We start from the raw sequence: 19,593 nt of genomic DNA on the forward strand, positions 1-19,593 counted from the left end.
CACATGGCCAAACAAAATTTTAAAAAAGGATTAAAACAATTTTTAAATAAGTAAGAAATAGGACATCTGCAGAAACATGGATGGACCCAGAGATGGTCATACTGAGTGAAGTAAGTCAGCCAGAGAAAGACAAATAACATATGCTATCGCTTATATATGGAATCTAAAAAAAAAGGGTACAAATGAATGAACTTATTTACAAAATAGAAATAGAGTCACAGATGTAGAAAACAAACTTATGGTTACCAAATGATGGAGAGGAGGGATAAATTGGGAGATCAGGATGGACATATACACACTACTATATATAAAATAGATAACTAATGAGGACCTACTGTAGAGCACAGGAAACTCTCCTCAATACTCTGCAACGGCCTATACGGGAAAAGAATCTTAAAAAAATAAAAGAGTGGATATATGTATATATAAATCACTTTGCTGTATACCTGGTATTAACCAAACATTGTAAATCAACTATACTCTGATAAAAATATGTTTTTTAAGTGGGGAAAATAAAACCAACCTCAAAAAACGTAAGAAATAGGACTAAAAGTGAAAATTTACACAGACAAATTATCTGGAATCAGGAATGAGGGTAGGCATATTAGATGCTCATCAAAATACATTTGCCAACATTGAGCTCTGACGTTTCCTCAATGAATTTCCTCACTTTCTGCCATCTTTGTCATCCAATCAATTCAAGATCACAAGCTGTATCTTCTCCTGTTCATTTTACTTGTAAAGGGTTCATAATGGCCATGAGTGTTTTCACTCAGCCCAGGGGTCTTTAATCAAAAATTGAGTCAGCATAAACATAGAGAACAGACTGGTGGTTGCCAAGGCGGGGGGGAGGGGTAGGGAAGGACTGGGAACTATATCCAATCTCCTGGGATAAACCATCATGGAAAAGAATATGAAAAAGAATATATATGTGTATAACTGAATCACTTTGCTGGACAGCAGAGATTGGCCCAACACTGTAAATCAACTATACTTCCATAATTTTTTTTTTAAAAATTGAGTCAGAATCTCATTTATATCTCTAGAAAATACAATATCCAGGGACTTCCCTGGTAGCGCAGTGGTTAAGAATCTGCCTGCCAATGCAGGGGACACGGGTTCGAGCCCTGGTCCGGGAAGATCCCACATGCCACGGAGCAACTAAGCCCGTGAGCCACAACTACTGAGCCTGTGCTCTAGAGCCCATGAGCCACAACTACTGAGCCCGCGTGCCACAGCTACTGAAGCCTGCGTGCCCAGAGCCCGTGCTCCACAACAAGAGAAGCCACTGTGACGAGAAGCCCACGCACCTCAACAAAGGGTAGCCCCCGCTCACTGCAACGAGAGAAAGCCTGTGCACAGCAATGAAAACCCAACACAGCCAAAAATAAATAAATAAATTTATAAAAAAAAAAAAAAAGCACTTGGAATAGGTCCTAGCACAGAGGAAGAGCTATGTAATTGTTAGCCTCTGCTATGACTGATAACCCAAAGAGAGAAGGCTAAATTCAGGAGGCAGAATGCTAGGGTGGCAAAGTCCAAAGGGAAATGATGATATGGGGGCAAACACTTCCCCTTATATGATTCATTTAAATAAATAACCTATTTGGAACCCTCCTGCACTGTTGGTGGGAATGTAAGTTGGTGCAGCCATTATGGAGAGCAGTACAGAGGTTCCTTAGAAAACTAAAAATAGAACTACCATATGATCCAGCAATCCCACTCCTGGGCATATATCCAGACAAAACTCTAATTCAAAAAGATACATGCACCCCTATGTTCACAGCAGCACTATTTACAATAGCCAAGACATGGAAACAACCTAAATGTCCATCGACAGGTGAATGGATAAAGAAGATGTGGTACAAATATACAATGGAATATTACTCGGCCATGAAAAGGAATGAAATAATGCCATTTGCAGCAACATGGATGCAACTAGAGATTATCAATACTAAGTGAAGCAAGTCAGACACAGAAAGACAAATACCATATGACATTGCTTATATGTGGAATCTAAAATATGACACAAATGAACCTACCTATGAAACAGAAACAGACTCATGGACATAGAGAACAGACTTGTGGTTGCCACGGGGAAGGAGGGGTGGGGGAGGGATGGAGTGGGGGTTTGGGGTTAGCAGATGCAAACTGGTATATATAGGATGGATAAACAACAAGGTCCTACTGTAGAGCACAGGGAACTATATTCAACATCCTGTGATAAACCATAATGGAAAAGAATGTATGTAAATGTATAACAGAATCACTTTGCTGTATAGCAGTAGTTAACACAACATTGTAATTCAACTATACTTCAATAAAAAATAAATTAAAAAAATAATACTCTGTTTATCATCATTTTTGATGACACAAGCATAATACCTTGATGTGTGGTCAAGATTTATGAATAATTCTAGTCAATGGTCAAATCACAGCAGACAACGCAGGCAGAATCATGTCCTTTGAACACGAAAAACTTGCTGGTTGATAGCAGGAACTCCAGAACTTTGTAAAGAACACCAGGAGGCATCTTTTAAATTTCATACACCCAGCATTTAAGAGGTGGGAAGATGACTGAGGCTGACGGAATTCAGATGGCTTCATGGAGATAGGCAGGTCTCAGCTGTCTCCCTGTGTGTTCTCAGGTATTACTGTGGATTCTGTGCCCGCCTGCAGTAAAGCACGGATGCCCATCTTTTGGTCACACAAATGCAGAAAACTTGTGACTCCAAAACTAGTGGCTGGGGTATGGATGAGGATACATTACCAGAATTCCATGTTGAAAAACATCTTAAGAAGGGTAGTTAGCCCATCTTGCTTATATGACATAACTTAGCGTAATTAAATGTGATCACGTTCACCGACCAAGTTCTGATACTTGACTAAGTATCACAATATGTTTTACTGTGAATACAGGTGGATTCCTATCTGCATTAATATATTGATTTTGTCACTCTCAACTCCCTGTGGGAAGGCACCATCTCCTAGGATCCTTCTGTACACAATGGACAAGATAATCACTGAAAAGGAGCCCACGGTGACTTTATTCCAGCAACCATTTCAAGCCCTTAAATCACTGAAAAGGAGCCCACGGTGACTTTATTCCAGCAACCATTTCAAGCCCTTACACCTCAGGATCTACTCCTGGAAAATGGACAAGATATGCCAGCCTAACCTGTTGCCAGAATCCAATAAAACCATGACTATGAAGGCAAGTTTGAAAACTGTCAAGCAATACATGCATGTAAAATTATTCTAGTGGGCACTGACTCATTTATATGAAATAAAGTATTGCAATGTAGTGGTGGCCACCATCAGAACCATGGTGCACATGATTGCACATCAAGCTTTGAGTCCAAAAGAGCTCGGGAAGAAAACACTCCTTCAATGACTTTTTCTAAAAAAGGGTAAAATATAGAAATGCTAAGCATATATTCATCTTTGTAGGTGTGTGTGTGTGTGTGGTGTGTGTGTGTGTATGTGTGTGTGTGCACGCACACGCACACGTGCTAAAATAGTTTACTAACTCAGGTAAAATGGCGGAAACCTAAATTCCATGGGACTGGCAAAGACAGAACATCAACTCAATCTTTTGAAGTCCTGAGCTAAGAAAGCTCCCACAGACTAATAACTAAAAGACACTAAACCACTGATTATAGCATGACAAGGGAAAAAGGCAGATTTTGTTCACCAAGGTTACAAAGTATTAATAAACTCAAGGGTAATGGATAAGGCTTCAGGTCATGTCATCTTACCATCAAGATCATTCCAGACACATGGGACTGGAGTATCCTAAATGTCAACCATCTCCTGTGAGTGTCAAGGGCTCAGAGTAACTCATTTTGTAAATGATAGTAGGCTAAAATTTAGAATGTTGCTCCTTGTATACATTTTGTGGCATTCCAATACGAGGAGAGCAATCGCGTGGTGTGCATGAGGGGGCGCCTTGGTCTGATAAGTGGACGAGGGTGCTCTGACTGTAATGTCCCAATGTGATCCGAGTTGGGTTCACACCCTATTACAGGGCTGCCACTGATGGCAGGTTTATCCGTCATGACCACTGGGCACTTGAAGCCCGACCTCTCAGATCCGTCAGCTGGAGGTAGCAAGTGCTTCTCTCTCAGGACTGAAAAGCAATTGCAAATCACAGAGACACGAGCAAAGCTCGGGTTCATGTCGTGGGCAAAAAAGAAGATGGAGAAAGAGGTGGCTTGTTCGTGCCAGGGCTGGGATGTGGTCTCCCTTTGATCCTTTCTTCCTTCCCTGAGACATTTCCTTATTACTCCCTGTCATCTAATAGTTACCATGCTGAAGGCAGCTACCTTTTCTTTTTTTTTTTTTAATAAATAAATTTATTTATTTTATTTATTTATTTTTGGCTGCGTTGGGTCTTCGCTGCTGCACGTGGGCTTTCTCTAGTTGCGGCGAGCAGGCTTCTCATTGCAGTGGCTTCTCTTGCTGTGGAGCACAGGCTCTAGGCGCGTGGGCTTCAGTAGTTGTGGCTCGCGGTCTCAGTAGTTGTGGCTCGTGGGCTCTAGAGCACAGGCTCAGTAGTTGTGGTGCACAGGCTTAGTTGCTCCACGGCATGTGGGATCTTCCTGGACCAGGGCGCGAACCCGTGTCCCCTGCCTTGGCAGGCGGATTCTTAACCACTGTGCCACCAGGGAAGCCCAGCAGCTACCTTTTTAAGAGCACGTAGGAAATGACTGATAAGTTAATGTCCGGACAGTAAGAGCCCTTCAAGTTTTAAGTAAATTTAGCTCCTTCTGTCTTAGAAAATTAAATGTGTAGCTTTAATTCCAATCCTGGCTCTACCACTGTGTGCTGTGTGTCCTTGGGCAAGTTGATTAACAACATCTAGCTGTGTGCCCTTGGGGAAGTTGATTAACGTCTCTGGGCCTCAACTCCCTTATCTGTAAAATGGGAATAATAATAATAATAATACTTAGCTCAAAAAAAATGTGTAGCTTTAGGAAATAAGTTCAGTTTAGAAATTAAAACAAGAGCCCTTCGAGAGAACAAAAGGACTAAGTGAATTTCCACATGGGAGAGGCCTCAACTAAACCTTCCTTTACAAAACTACACCAGGGACTTCCCTGGTAGTGCAGCGGTTAAGAATATGCCTGCCAATGCAGGGGACACGCGTTCGAGCCTTGGTCCGGGAAGATCCCACATGCCATGGAGCAACTAAGCCCGTGCACCACAACTACTGAGCCTGCGCTCTAGAGCCCTCGAGCCACAACTACTGAGCCCGCATGCCACAACTACTGAAGCACGCGTGTCTAGAACCCATGCTCTGCAACAAGAAAAGCCACCGCTCACAGCAACTAGAGAAAGCCCGCGTGCAGCAACGAAGACCCAACGCAGCCAAAAATACTACTAATAATAAATAAATAAATTTATAAACAAACAAAAAACCACACCAGGATACAAATTAAGATGAATGTGTTCCAATGTAATGTGTCCTTTTATTGTCATTAACATCGGACATGTCTGTTTACTATTTATAAAAAGAAAGTCAGCAGCAGAACTGGGTTAAGAAAAAGAATCTTTGGCTAGGCCATTTCTCAAAAAAGAAAAAGTTACTGCTCATAGCTGCAATAACTCCAGTTAAGCAATTCTCCACATGACCTTCAGAAGGTCTAAATTGCTGACAGCATTTCTTTTTTTTTAAAGTTCACTTTCATCTCTCGATGTTATTTTGAAAATATGACTCTTTAGTATCTTCCCTGGAGCAGAGTCCTATCCACCAGCACGAGGTTATCCGTTCATTTCCACCACCCTGGCCGACATTTTTCTTTAAGTAAAGTGAAGGCAAAGCGTTCTTGGAGGAAAACACTATTGCCTTAGGAGACACCGATATTTTGCCTCATTCCCTTGGAGTGACAGCAACGATCACTCTCTGCGCTCAGGATGGAACATAATTCTCAGCTCCCTTGGGGCATCGATAGCGCTCAGGAACTTGAGGACGAACCCGTGGGGAATGAGGAACGCTCAGGTCATGTGAACACCTGCCCTCTTTTGACATCTCCGTAGAGACTTGCTCAATTTCAGCAGGCGGCACAAAGAACTCTCAAGGGGATCGTGACTTCTTCAATAATCTATTATAATTTACATAGACACACGTACTACGGAACTAATACAAATACATAAACGTGTAAGAGATTGACGGCAGCGCAGTGAGATTACCTCTACACACGGTCTTCGTCGCTACTATTTTATCATAACATTAATTTGATCAATAAGTTTTCACTGTGTAGGGGACACTGTGTCAGATGAGGCGAGGGTTAGAGCAATATAAAATATTTCCAATACTTAGATTTTTAGTCTAGGAGAGAAGTGAGACATTAAAGAGGCAGGGGGACCCCATTATCACGGAGATGCTCTCTTCAGTAATGGATTTTAGGGGAGGAGCAAGGCTTCCCTGAGAAGCGATGTCCAGGTGCAAATGGAATCAGAAGGTTGGACTGAATTTTTGCAGCTGCAAGAACGGTCAGCTGAGGGAGGAAAGCGGGGCATCCCTGCAAGAGACATGGAGGTTTGAAATGGAACAGGGCTGGGTCTGGAAGGTTCTGAATGGTATGACATGCCTGGGACAGAGTGTATGTGGAGGGATGTCAGAGACGGCGTAGAGAGGGGAGCCTGAGGTCAAGTTACCAAAGGCCCCCAGTCTTTGTTCACACATGTGAGGATCTTGTACACACGGCCTCCATCAAGGGCAGAGGGCGAGATTCCAAAGGGAGAGGAGCAAAGAAGAAGGAAGGGGCGTGGGGAAGAAAGGAAGTGAAGAGGATGCTAGGAAGGGGGGAAAACGAGAAACAAGAATGTTGTCAAAGAGATGGAGGAGAGGGGACTTCCCCGGCGGTCCAGTGCTTAGGACTCCGAGCTTCCACTGCAGGGGGCGCTGTAGGTTCGATCCCTGCTCGGGGAGTTAAGATCTCACATGCCGCAGGACACAGCCAAAAAAAAAAAAAAGAGAGAGATGGAGGAGAGAGCATGCCAATGAAGGAGATGGATGGTGTAGAGGTCCTTGAAGGTGACAGGTGAGATGTGTCTCCTGGCACTCACAGGATCATAGCCTGCTAAGTGTGGCGGGTTCAACAATGCCCTCCAAAGTCATCTGCTTCTGACTTTCCAGAATCCCTGAGAACATACAACCTTCCCTGGCAGAGAACTTTACATGGACTGTGCAGATGGGATTAAACTAAGGGTCTTGAGATGGGGAGATGCCCCCGGGTTATCTGGCCAAGCCCAGTGGAATTACAAGGTCCTTCAAAGGAGGGGGCAGGGGTCAGAGTCAGAGAAGGAGATGTGAGAACTGAAGCAGAGAGAGGTGGTGATGGGATGTGGGACCATGAACCAAGGTACGCTAGAAATGAGAGAAGGCAACACAATGGATCCTCCCCTACTCCTTCCAGAAGGAACCAACCCTGCTGACATTGGTCTTTGCCCCAGACATCTGACCTCCAGAACTGAATTTGTTAATAATGTGTCCTGTGTGTCAAACCATTAAGCTTGAGATCACCAGTTACAGTGGCAGTAGGAAATTAATAGATTGCAAAAAGAGTGGAAAGTGAGGAAAATGCATTTTGACTTCTTCTTCCTTCAAGAAGACTGGCTGAGAAAAATACAGCAGATGTAGCGGTGAGGCTTCAGGAGGGTGCCTTTCAGATGTGAAAGACTGACATTGCATCTCCCAATAGAGGGGCCCTTAGAAAGAACTTGATCAGAAAGATTCTCAACCAGCAGCTACCAGAAAACATTTCCGAGAAAGTCTACAGCATCAGGGCTTTAGAGTGGTCTCCCTAAGTCCTGAAACATCACATCATTTTGATGTTTCTTTCCAAAGCAGTTTAGCCATTTCAACATGAAAAAGAATTATTCCAATTTATCCTGAAGATAGAAGATCAATTCATTGATCTTCAGCTGTGCAAAAACAAGATGGTGCCACTGTGGAAAATGACTTCCACTGTCGTCTCTGTACTTTGAAAGGCAATGCAATGAAATGGACTTTATCCTCACATCAGTTCAATTCTGGTCAGATATCCCTGGATCCTCACTCATTCTGTGCTACTTTACGCCTTTCAAAAAAATTTTTAAATGGTTCACGTCACATCATTTCAGAGACGGGTTCAAAGACTTGACCACTGAAATGGTAATGATTTAAAAATACCTGAGAAGATTAAGCTACAGTAAACAACGGTCACTACTGGGATTGGTTTCAGTAAAACGCTCCAATGATAATCTGACGTTTCCAAGCATAAAATAACAAATGACCATGATTCCACGTTCAGCCTCAATTTACCCTCATTCATTGCTTTTTTGAGCAAGTACTTGGTTTAAATATTTTAAAAATATAACTTACAATATCGAAAGAATTAGATTAGTTGAGACTTTTAATTAACTATGGATTATAAAAGACTCCATGTAAATACCAGCAGCAAAAGAAAGCAAAGGAACACCTGTTAGGAAATTTAAACTCTGTAGCGGATGTATTTCCCATTTGCAAGTTTACCCTCAGGATGAACCTGCAACTTTGGGAAGGTGAGAAATTAATCAGGACACGTATCCAGGACACAGAGTGCTCTTTGTTCATCGGACACCATTTGCTTATTACCTTGCCAGATTCTGTTAACCTTCTTCCCAGAACAGCATAATTTGAACAAGACAATCAATTACCATTAAAAGGACAAGTGAAAGACTAACCATTCCCCAAGGAAGGCTTAAATTTTCTAAGTAATTGAGAAGAAAATATATCAGCTAAATATCATAGTTCATTTCAAAGACTTAATTACAGATAAGTCAGTGCTAAATAATTTGTATTTTCTTCCATGCATATTAACCAGACCAGAACAAACAGCAGGAAAAAAAAAAAATCTCTAGAATCAACACTCCACCGCTTCCAAGTTGTTATCACCCCTAGAAAAATGTCATGAGACACGGCATATATTTTCTTCTCCACCCAGATTCACAAAATGCAAAGAGTAAAATAATACCGATTCATCCCTGGGTGAAAAGATGTTTGGTTTCCTAAAGCATAACTAAACATGGGCCGGAATGACCTTGTTTTCTCCATCTGATATGAAAGGGTCACAGAAGGATTTTCTGCACGATGGAAAAGAGCCGCATCCACTCAGAGGCTGGGCAGCTCTGGACCAATGTGCAGGGAAACGTCTTGCACAGGACAGGACCTTCTATAGTTGGATAAAGCTGACATCACGCAGGCTGAGGGCACAGGAGGGGGTAAGAGGAGTAGTCCAAGGTCACTTGCCCACTTGCGCTCCTCAGCCTGAGCTAGACCTTATGGCTACTGGTTTCCAGGAAACACCTGTCCCTGTTAAACTACAGCGTGAAGCATGTTGACCTGCATTTATCCAGCATTTACTGAGAATCTTCTACATGCCTTGTGCTGTGACAGGAACAAAGAAGACTGAATTTTCTCTACTTAAATTTCCAATCTCCTGCCAAGAAGGACCCTGGGAAGGTTCACGTAAGGGAATGGGACCATTTCTCCAGTCCCATGTGCTAACAGTTTTCATGTAGATTATGTTACATGCTGCCTCATTGAAGTCCTAAGTGTTCCATATTCCCCATTGTCCCACATCATGCTTAAAAAAATATTTAGGAACACAATGGAAAATCTTATTTCAGCAGTCATCATGGAAAGGGAAAAAAGTAGGGCATATGAAAGGCATATGTTTAGGCAAACGATCCTTAATCATCTACAACAAAAATATACTTTGTTAATATTTACTACAGGTCCACAGCACACCCAAGTGTGTGACATTCAACAGCCTGCCAGAGAAAGACAAAACAATTCCATTCCCTCTTGATATTAATTACCCACTTCAAGGAAGCGTGCTGAGTCAGAATTACCTGGCTCGCAAATGCTCTCACACACACAAAAATGGAATCAGTGAACTCCCTGGTTTTAACGGTATGGAATGCACTTCATTAAAAAGTTGAGCAAGGGACTTCCCTGGTGGCACGGTGGTTAAGAATCCACCTGCCAATGCAGGGGGACACGGGTTCGAGCCCTGGTCCGGGAAGATCCCACATGCCGTGGAGCAACTAGGCCCGTGCGCCACAACTACTGAGCCTGCGCTCTAGAGCCCGCGAGCCACAACTACTGAGCCCGTGAGCCACAACTACTGAAGCCTGTGCGCCTAGAGCTCGTGCTCCGCAACAAGAGAAGCCACGGCAATGAGAAGCCCGCGCACCGCAACGAACGGTAGCCCCCGCTCGCCACAACTAGGGAAAGCCCACGCCCAGCAACGAAGACCAAACACAGCCAAAAATAAATAAATAGAATAAATAAATTTATTAAAAAAAAAAAAAAGTTGAGCGAAGCAAAATTTAAAAAAATCACAATAATTACTTGCGCTTAATCAAGCATTCCCTTCCTCTAGATCATGAAACAAATGAACAGAGGCACGGCAAAACCAGTCAAGATGGTTCCCCATGGTCAAGGTACGCAATTATGAAGCTTAGCTTACAGGATCAGAGAGCCACGGGAAGCTGCCACTACAACAGCTAGAGGCGGCCCACGCGCATCAGCGCGGCTGCACCACGCACGCTTTCTTGTGGACGGCCGTGGGCGCTCCCCCTGGTGCAGACAGAGTCGGTTCACGTGTAAACGTCCAGGGAGCTCCCAGACCCCAGGGACGCATGCAGCCCAGATTCCAGATGACAAACACCTGCTGTATGAGACTGTAGCAGTGCACTCACAGAACTCCTAACATGAAAGCAGATATCTATAGCATTGATAACTTGTTATATGCTAATATTTGTTACCAATTTGTGCATCCAAAATAATCACCATGAACTACCCTCCCAACTCCCCAGAGAATCCGGTCATGGCCTTAAATATGGATCAGCAAACTCACTGTAAAGGGTCAAAGGACGTAAAGGGTCAAAGGATGGCCATGCCATCTCTACTGCAACCATTCAGTTCTGGCACTGTCGTATAAAAGGCGCTACTCCTAAAAACTGCGTCACCCACAGGCCACAGCTGGCTCACCTTAGCCTAGGTCATGTTCCATGGTCACTTACTCAAGACTGAGTTTATTGATTGCCTCCAAAAATCACACAACATTAGCTTATGCATAAAAAAAACTTATAGGGACTTCCCTGGCGGTCCAACGGTTAAGGCTCCGTGCTTGCACTGCAGGGGGTGCGGGTTTGATCCCTGCTTGGGCAACTAAGAACCAGCATGCCACGTGGCATGGCCAAAAAAAAAAAAAAACTATAAATAGTGTAAGATGATCTCTTTAATGATACATTTGCCCCTTTTTTCCAGTCTAACATATACCTTTTCGGCAGAAAGGAAGCATTAAACTAGGAAAAAAATAGGCAGTGCAGTATTGGTACAAGGTAATATTACAGGTTTGGATAATAGTTAAGAAGAAAAGGATCAAGAAGGTCCCCAAATAATTTCTATTTATATTAGTTTATTGTTATATTTTGTAACATATTTATATTATACATAATTATATATTACCTATATTTATATTATTTAACATTATTATTTTTATCATTGTATTTAAGTCTATAACTCAGTTACTATACCAAATTGATTTACATAACTAATCTGTGTCCCTCAGAATCACAAAGTGTTTTTAATAAAAGATTCATTTGGACAACGTGTGTCCAGAACTAAGTAGCGTATAAACAAACTACCTCAATGTTCGAATGTATTAGCCCCTAGCATAACCCTGAGTCTCAGGATCTTCAATAGACTAGCAAATTCAGTCCAAACATAAAATACCAGACATCCTAATTCTGGTTCATCCCTCGATCCCTTCACTTAGAAACGAAAATCATGGTTCCAGGAGCGCCATGAAAGGCACTGTTCTTGGTTGTCAGTTTTGAACTGAACTAAGCCATCTTTGGGAAAAAAATTAAGGAATGTCTAACGTCAGTTCACCAACAGCATCCCCAATGACCACGAAAATCCATTGCAAAGCATTTCCTTTAACAGGGTTACAAAACCAGAAAGGGTTCAGTCAACGGTGTATGGAAAATTAGATCCAACGGGCATAAGTTGAAATGTTCAAGTATTCAGTAGGCTTAATGAGTTCTTTCTGCTTCCTAGACAGATGTTTTTCTTCATTTATAATCACAAATTCTTCATAGTGAAAAGGGAATGAATACATACATCGCTATTATTTAAACATGTCAGAAGCCTGACCACCGAAAACATGCTAATGAGCAGCAAACCTAGATAACGACATAAATGCCCTGATTCACAGGTTTTTGTGTTTCCCCACTGAACCCTGTACCCCTTGTAAATGACAATCAGTCCAGTTAAAGAGTCACAGAGATTTTAGCTGTCACTTGGGGTCTTGAGGTTTCTGGGAAAGGAAAACTCAAAATTCTGTCTTTAGTTTTTCAGCCAAGCCATCCTTGGGAGACAGTAAAGTTCCAACATAGCAGCACCGCTCATCAAGCCCGCCCCAAAACTGGCACTCCAAAGGGCTCCCCTTATCAGAGAAGCAGTTAGACTCTAGCACAAACGCACAGATGGATAAACACCCAGTGCTTTCAAATGCAGAGTATGGACACCAAGGGGGGGGAAAGCGGGGAGGGGGGTGGTGGTGGGATGAATTGGGAGGTTGGGATTGACATATATACACTAATATGTATAAAATAGATAACTAATGAGAACCTGCTGTATAAAAAATAAATTAATTAAATTAAAAAAAAAAAACAAACAATAAGGAGTCTTCCCCAGTTCATAAGTTCTCAATTCCTTCCCCCGACGGTGCACTTTATATCACATTCCCTTAGGGTTTCATAATCCAAGCTGTCATATTTGGAGCTGTGCTGTCTACACCTCTGAGTCTGATGCCAGACACATGACGACCACTTCTCCTCAGAACCAGGATGGGCTGGTTACATTAAACTGACTGCTCCTTGCACGGCAGCTCCGGAAATGATTACAATCAAGGCTGCACAGGCTTGTTGTTCGAAAGGCTGGTGGTGCGACAAGGGAGACGAATACTTGTGCACCTTCATGCCTTGGTTATATGTTAATGCTCCTCCAGATTGAAAAAGGAAAATGACAATGAAAAGAAAAAGGGGGTTTCGAAATTGAGAAGACAAAGGGATTTACATAATGTGCTCTTACGGATTGTTGAACTGTATATCCTCATCTGTTTCATCTTCCAAATTTGCATGTTAACCACAAAAAGGGGGACAGTAGTAGTCTTTCTTTATTTATTACAAATTATCTTTGGGGAAAAAAAACCTAGCACTTTTTTAATAGCAGGAAATAGGAAAAGGAGTTTGGAAATCTAGTTTTTAGAAATAGGAGTTCAATGAAGGACATGACCTTGACAATCTTTTAGAATCCAGGAAAGGTGCAGAAGTTTGTTAGAGTAAAAATAGGGAAATTAGGTGGTTAACTGTACAGAGATACTCAAAAGCCACTGGTGGTCTAAATTTCGAAAAATGTTTAGAAGTTATGGCACTCAAAATGGTAAGAAAGTAGGTAAATAGCTAGTATTTAATCCATGTAATCACATAAATGGCCTCAGCAGGGCTTGAATTGACAGCTGAGCCATGAAAAGTCTTAACCATTTACTTGAAATATATTAAAACACATGCTTTGTGAAATTTAAATGGGGGGAAAGGGTCCCAATTTTGACTTGTAAAATATCTTCATTAACGTATGCTCACAAACATAGATCGTCAAAGTATTCTACCCATTTCCCCTTCCTTGGGCTATGCTCTATTTCTGGCTTTCAGAGAAAGAGAAGGATCCCATGGCCTCAGTGGGCCCACAGCCTGCGTTCGAAGCAGGTCTGATATTTCGGATCGCACTCTTCAGGGGCTACACACAAAAGTGATAAAATGAAATGCTGAGGCCATTCAAAGGCCCCAGTGGCTTGAGATGCTTACTGTAGAAGAAAGTGGGTTTTCAGTGGCCAATGGCGATGAGGGTGAATTTCAGAAAGAGGGCTGACTTTCTTGTCTCATCAATGAGATATACTCTGCACTGTGGCTATTTGGAGAAACAAATAATTATCACGAAATCCTAAATTCACAAAGCATGCCAGTATGCATACTCCCAATGAGCTTGAAACCTCTGCTTTGTACTTTGGTGAATTTCAAATAGATTTTTTTAAAAAAGAAAACAATTTTCACCCCGAAAGTAATCTGAAAGCACTGCCAGATTTGAATTAACCAGGCTGTAAATGCATCCACAAAATAAGCCAGCGGAGAACAATGATTATTTTTTTCATACTTACCATTACATTGTCCTTCTAAGAAGATGCTTTTAAAAATGCCACCATGGAAATCTACTTGAATTCTTTTCCATCTCACCACATTTTTCCCTGTTAAAATAAAGCAGAGAGAGAGACAGACAGAGACAGAGAGAGGGACAGAGAGAGAGACAGAGAGAGAGAAATACACTCAGTAAAAGAGTTGGTGCCATTGTTTCAAAACCCTTGTTACATTCCTTCTAAGCTTTCTTTTGGGTAATTACAAAAACTAGCTAGTAGTGTCATAAAGTAATTCTTAACTGATTCCCTAATAATTCAAGCAACTAGTCAAGAAAGGACACCTACACAGTTATGGCAAACTGTAGATTCTATATCCAACCACTTGAGTCCACAGGCAATTTGAGAGTTCAGAATAAAGCGAGACAGCTGGAGGTCACCAATCTACTTCTCACCTGCCTTCACCTGGCCACCATTAAATTTTTGTCGAAGATGAATAATCAGTTTAGTCCATGTCTATGTTCGATGTAGTTTATTTAAATTAAGAATTTAAAATCCTTGCACAATTTAATTTGTGAAAGCCACTCAGTATGTTAGACGTCGTTTGTTTGCAGAAGTGATCCTCAGCCGGCAGAGATTTTTTTTTTTTCCCCTACAGCAGTGGGTCAGATGGGCAAGATCCAAGCTGCCTCGTTCTCTCGGCTCTCGTACGATAAAACGAGGCTCTAACTGATCAGTACTCATCTTGGGACCATTTGGCACATTTCTTGTCATCTCACCATGGAATCTTCTCTTTAAAGGATGACTCTCAAGCAACCCTGCTTCTTTCCACTTACGAGTGAGAGGATCACAACAAAGCAAGTGACTCCTTGTGAGATATCTGGACAGACTACCCACTTAATCACTCACCATTCTACATCTCTAGGAAGGATGGTGAGCGGGACAAAAGGATAAACCACTGAACGCATTTCAACCCTTAAGGAATATTAGTATCAAGCACGTAAAGTGTTTGGGTTTCATAGCTAATGAGTCAGCCCATTATTAAGTTGTAGGAAGGTAGGGTCATAGTCTAATTATGGTTTTGATAGAACATGTAGTTACTATTTCATAAATATTGTGTTTTTTTAAACTTTTATTGGCGTGTATAGTTGCTTTACGATGTTGCGTTAGTTTCTGCTGTACAGCAAAGTGAAACAGTCATATGTATACCTGTATCCCCTCTTTTTTAGATTTCCTTCCCATTTAGGTCACCACAGAGCACTGAGTAGAGTTCCCTGTGCTACACAGTAAATACTGTTGGTTAAAATATATTTGTGGAAATGACTTCATATGTGCCAACAATCTTAATTGCATTCATTATTCCTGACCCTTCTACAGCCGCGCAGGGTAGGTATCATAGCATGTATTTTGCATTTAGGAAAACTGATATTCAGACGTTAGCTCACACGATCCGTTTAAGCCATAAGGCAGAGTCAGACCTACGTCCATCCTGAGTTCAAAGACCACACGCTTTTCACAGAATCAAGCCGCCTCCTCATCCAGATAGAATAGAAATTGTTATAACAGGTAACATGTATATGGTGGGCCAACCTTTAACGTACCGTTTTATACATGGACTCCCTATTTATTGATTGATTTATTTGGCTACGCAGCATGGCTTGCGGGATCGTAGTTCCCGGACCAAGGATGGCACCCGGGGCCCCCAGCAATGAAAGCGCTGAGTCCTAACCACTGGACCGCCAGGTAATTCCCATACAGACTCTTTTTAATCTTCTCAGTGAGCACAAAAGGGAGTGTTATCTCCACTGTTTGAAAAAACGAAATCCAGGAGGTATTAGTGAACTGGCCAGGATCACAGAGCTGTCAAGGGTGGGGTAGGGCTCAAAGCAGGTAGTTCGGCTATCAGCATACATTGTCTCAGGTGGAGCCACTAATACCTTTTCTCTTCCCCAGGCTCAGTCCCCAGTCTGTGGGAATCTGCACCTGACACAGTTTTCATCAGGGACAAAAAGGTTATTTGGTATCAGGACCAAAGACAGCCTCACTGCATGAGTGATGCGTACAGCAAACACTCACGTGCTATTAGCTATTCTAACACTGCGTGATTAGTACCACAACTTCGAAATTGGCTCTGTTTCTGTTTCACTTGATCAGAGGTCATATCTTGGCTCACACCCACAGGTCGCTGTCAAATTCACAGCTGCAAAGTTAACTAGGTGTGTGTCAGGAGAGGTCTACAAAAATTAGTGAGTTATGTCTGGCAGATGACTCTTTTCTGCCTTGGGATAGGGTTGAGAAACATGTATTCGAATTATTATTTTAGGGTGAGTTTTTTTTTGCCTCTTGGCTTGCTGGATTTCGTGTATGTGTTTTTTAGGTGCACAAGGGAGAGAGAAATATTCAGTAACTAATATGGGCATGAGTTTCCTTTTTTTTTTGCAGATCTGATACTGGTGGAACAAAATATTCACATCCTGTAGGGTTTAATTCACATGTCAGGAATGATTCCATCCACCCTGCTTGCCTATCTCACCAACTCCACTTCTCTTACTGGGCCCTGGTCACTACCATCAACACAGATTCCGTAACGGAGCAGGACCCTAGGGGCCCTTCCCGGGACAGAGACCCCTCCCCGGGACAGAGACCCCTCCCCAGGACAGAGACCCCTCCCCCATATCTCCTGCTGTAGCTCCTCTCTGAAGTATCTAGGTCGTAGTATCTCTTGCCTATTTCCCGAGCTTTTTCAGATGCTAAAAACCACCACATGGAAGAAATTAACTACATGATGACCACGAGCACACAGCCCCCAGACCAACTGGCACCCTTGTGACACTGCCCTGTGACCTCACCATCAACCCATCAGAGAACTATGCAGGAGCTGAACACACACCCTGGGATGCCCATCCCTCACCGGGCCTTTAAAAATGCCTTGCTGAAAGTTGTGGGTTTTTTGGAGAGGAGCCACCTGTCTCCTTTCAGGGCCCTGCAGTAAACCTCTGTCTGCTCCAAACTCTTAAGTTTCGGTTTGTTTGGCCTCACCGTGCATACGGCAGACGAATTTGTGTTTGGTAACAATTCTATTTTTCCTGCTATGCAAGGCGAAATACATTCTAATTTTTTTTTTTTTTATTTTTTCTCAAAGGATAGCCCCACATGTGTGAATTTACAACATAACATTCTCCCAGACGGCTTTGGGTATTAGAAACCTCCAAACACCAAAGGGTCAGAGAAGGGCAATGACCATTTATTACGCCCGCCTATTATGGCATTTTGCTGCTAATGACTGTTATCCAAGCAGAATACTGATCACTAACACTGACCTATGTTCCAGTAATCACATCTTCAATTTTCTCATTTGTTTTCTGCTACATGATTCATGGAGGTCCATGAGATAATAAGCTTTGCTTCATGGAAGCTAAGTTATAAGATAGAGTCGTGTGGCTAATAAGATATTTCAAAGGTTAAAGGCTCAATTCTCTAGATTAAAACACTATTGATGTTACCAGTAAATTTGGGCTGGATGACCTATTACAGAAGTCCTGAAGACAGATAAATATGATGACAGAGAGCTGATTATTTGGAAATTAATAAGAAATTACATTTTATGATTTGTTTTCACGTGAAACTACACCCTACCGTATACAGACCATTTGTGAAGACTTACGCTATACTTAGTATGTTATCGACTCATCTATAAAAGCTTCTTGTAAAAACAAATATTGCCTGAGATGATTGATATTAAATACTCAAGGCAAACCAATATTTATGAGTTACCAATATATTAGCAAACATTACCATAAATATCTTATGTCATTTTATTGGAATTTGACCATACAGAGAATACATTAGTCAAAGCATACAGACCTTTGGCGGAATATCAGACGTAGAAGCTAAGAATGATCTATTCCATGCTATGATAATGTTTCAAAGAAGCCTCTCCATTTAATTTCACCTTTACAACTAAAGACTTGGGGTTTGTTTCATAGAGACATTCACAGCCATTCCAATTCGCCCTGGGTAGTAGGTCAAACAGATACCTAGAACATAAGGTGAAAGCGTATAAATATTTTCATAAAGGAGGACATTGATGGAGTTAGGACTCTTCAATAGGTTACGAATATGATTTTATTCTCTGGTACCTAAATAATGTATAGTCAACTCTGTCTAGAAATCCTAAGATATTTCACTTCGCGAGTGTGCGTTGAACACAGGCTGTGCACAAGGTATGAGGATAGAAAAGAAATTCCAAAGATGAATGTGGAACAGTCCTTGTTCTCAAGGAGCTTGCGGTGTCCTGGGGGAAAACGTCATCAAGGCAAGGACTTACATATAGTTGCAGGAGCTACTATATCCAGAGATAAAGGAATAGAGAGGGCCATGCTCAGAAGAGGTGGCAGCTCTGGGAAACTCTTAGGAGATGGCACGGAAGATGGCTCTGAAGGAGGAGAGAGAGGAGGACCAAGTTTCTCATGGGGAAAGAAGGAGATGGTAGCTACGCTAGACTCTCCAGGGTCCTCACGAAGTCTGTGCCAGGATCACACCTAAGGGGGCCAAGGTTTCGACATCACTCATGACCAATGTCTGCATCTAGCCCTGCACACACATACACAAAAACAGGAAAATCTAAACTTCTTTTTAAAACCTAAAGATATTTCAGAGGTATTTTAAATTAAAAAAAAAAAATAAAAGTACTACCATTCATCACTTATTTAGTTGTCTTTTGAGTCACAGTGACCTGCTAAATTTCTAAAGAAAAAGGGAGAAATAAGTTTAATTTTGATAGACGTTCATGAGTAGCTAAAAAAATAAAATAAAATGCATGCTCAGATGGGAAGAGTACTTATCGGTAGGTTTTTAGCAGGGTTGTCCTGGATATGTCTAGATGTATATATAAATGTTCCAATTAACATAAATCACTTTAATTTGCACCCAAATTTATCTAACCCAGACTTTATCTTTCTCTCAAACAGAACAATCTTCCAAACCACATTCATTTTTGAAAAGATGCATATTTAATAAAACATCTGTTTTCTGTCTTGGATTTGCTCCCAATTTTATGCAATGCTCAAATTGTTTAATTTTTAGCATTAGGAAAATCCGGGGGGTGGAGAGAAACAGAGAAAAATTTTCCTGAGAATTTAAAGTGAGTAACTGAAAATACAGATAATCAACTTTACACAGATCTACTCCTCCCGAATCACCCCAGAATTCTGATGAACTCTCAAGAAATTCATTTCCTGTCCACGTTTCTAATTTTGATGCAAATCTTTACAACAAAATTAAAAAGTACTAATGTCATCATCCAGTGAACAGTGGAAACAAACAGCGCCACAGAGTATATTTACAGCTTTCATGTAAGACTTAA

General features: G+C 41.7%; 1 protein-coding gene across 4 annotated transcripts in view; it reads right to left on the reverse strand.

The window, feature by feature from the left end:
- NLGN4X (neuroligin 4 X-linked) overlaps positions 1–19,593 on the reverse strand; it is a 422,841-nt gene that overhangs the window by 277,292 nt on the left and 125,956 nt on the right. For 3 of the 4 annotated variants that reach the window (XM_036841156.1, XM_036841153.1, XM_036841154.1), the window contains 2 exons: positions 18,093–18,265; positions 14,256–14,342 (listed from right to left, as the gene is read on the reverse strand). The gene's annotated coding sequence lies outside the window, so the exon portion shown is untranslated. The remainder of the gene's footprint in view (positions 1–14,255; positions 14,343–18,092; positions 18,266–19,593) is intronic. The other variant, XM_036841155.1, reaches the window with a different exon arrangement.

This window comes from Balaenoptera musculus, chromosome X (assembly GCF_009873245.2).
Source record: "Balaenoptera musculus isolate JJ_BM4_2016_0621 chromosome X, mBalMus1.pri.v3, whole genome shotgun sequence".
NCBI classification, from domain to species: domain Eukaryota; kingdom Metazoa; phylum Chordata; class Mammalia; order Artiodactyla; family Balaenopteridae; genus Balaenoptera; species Balaenoptera musculus.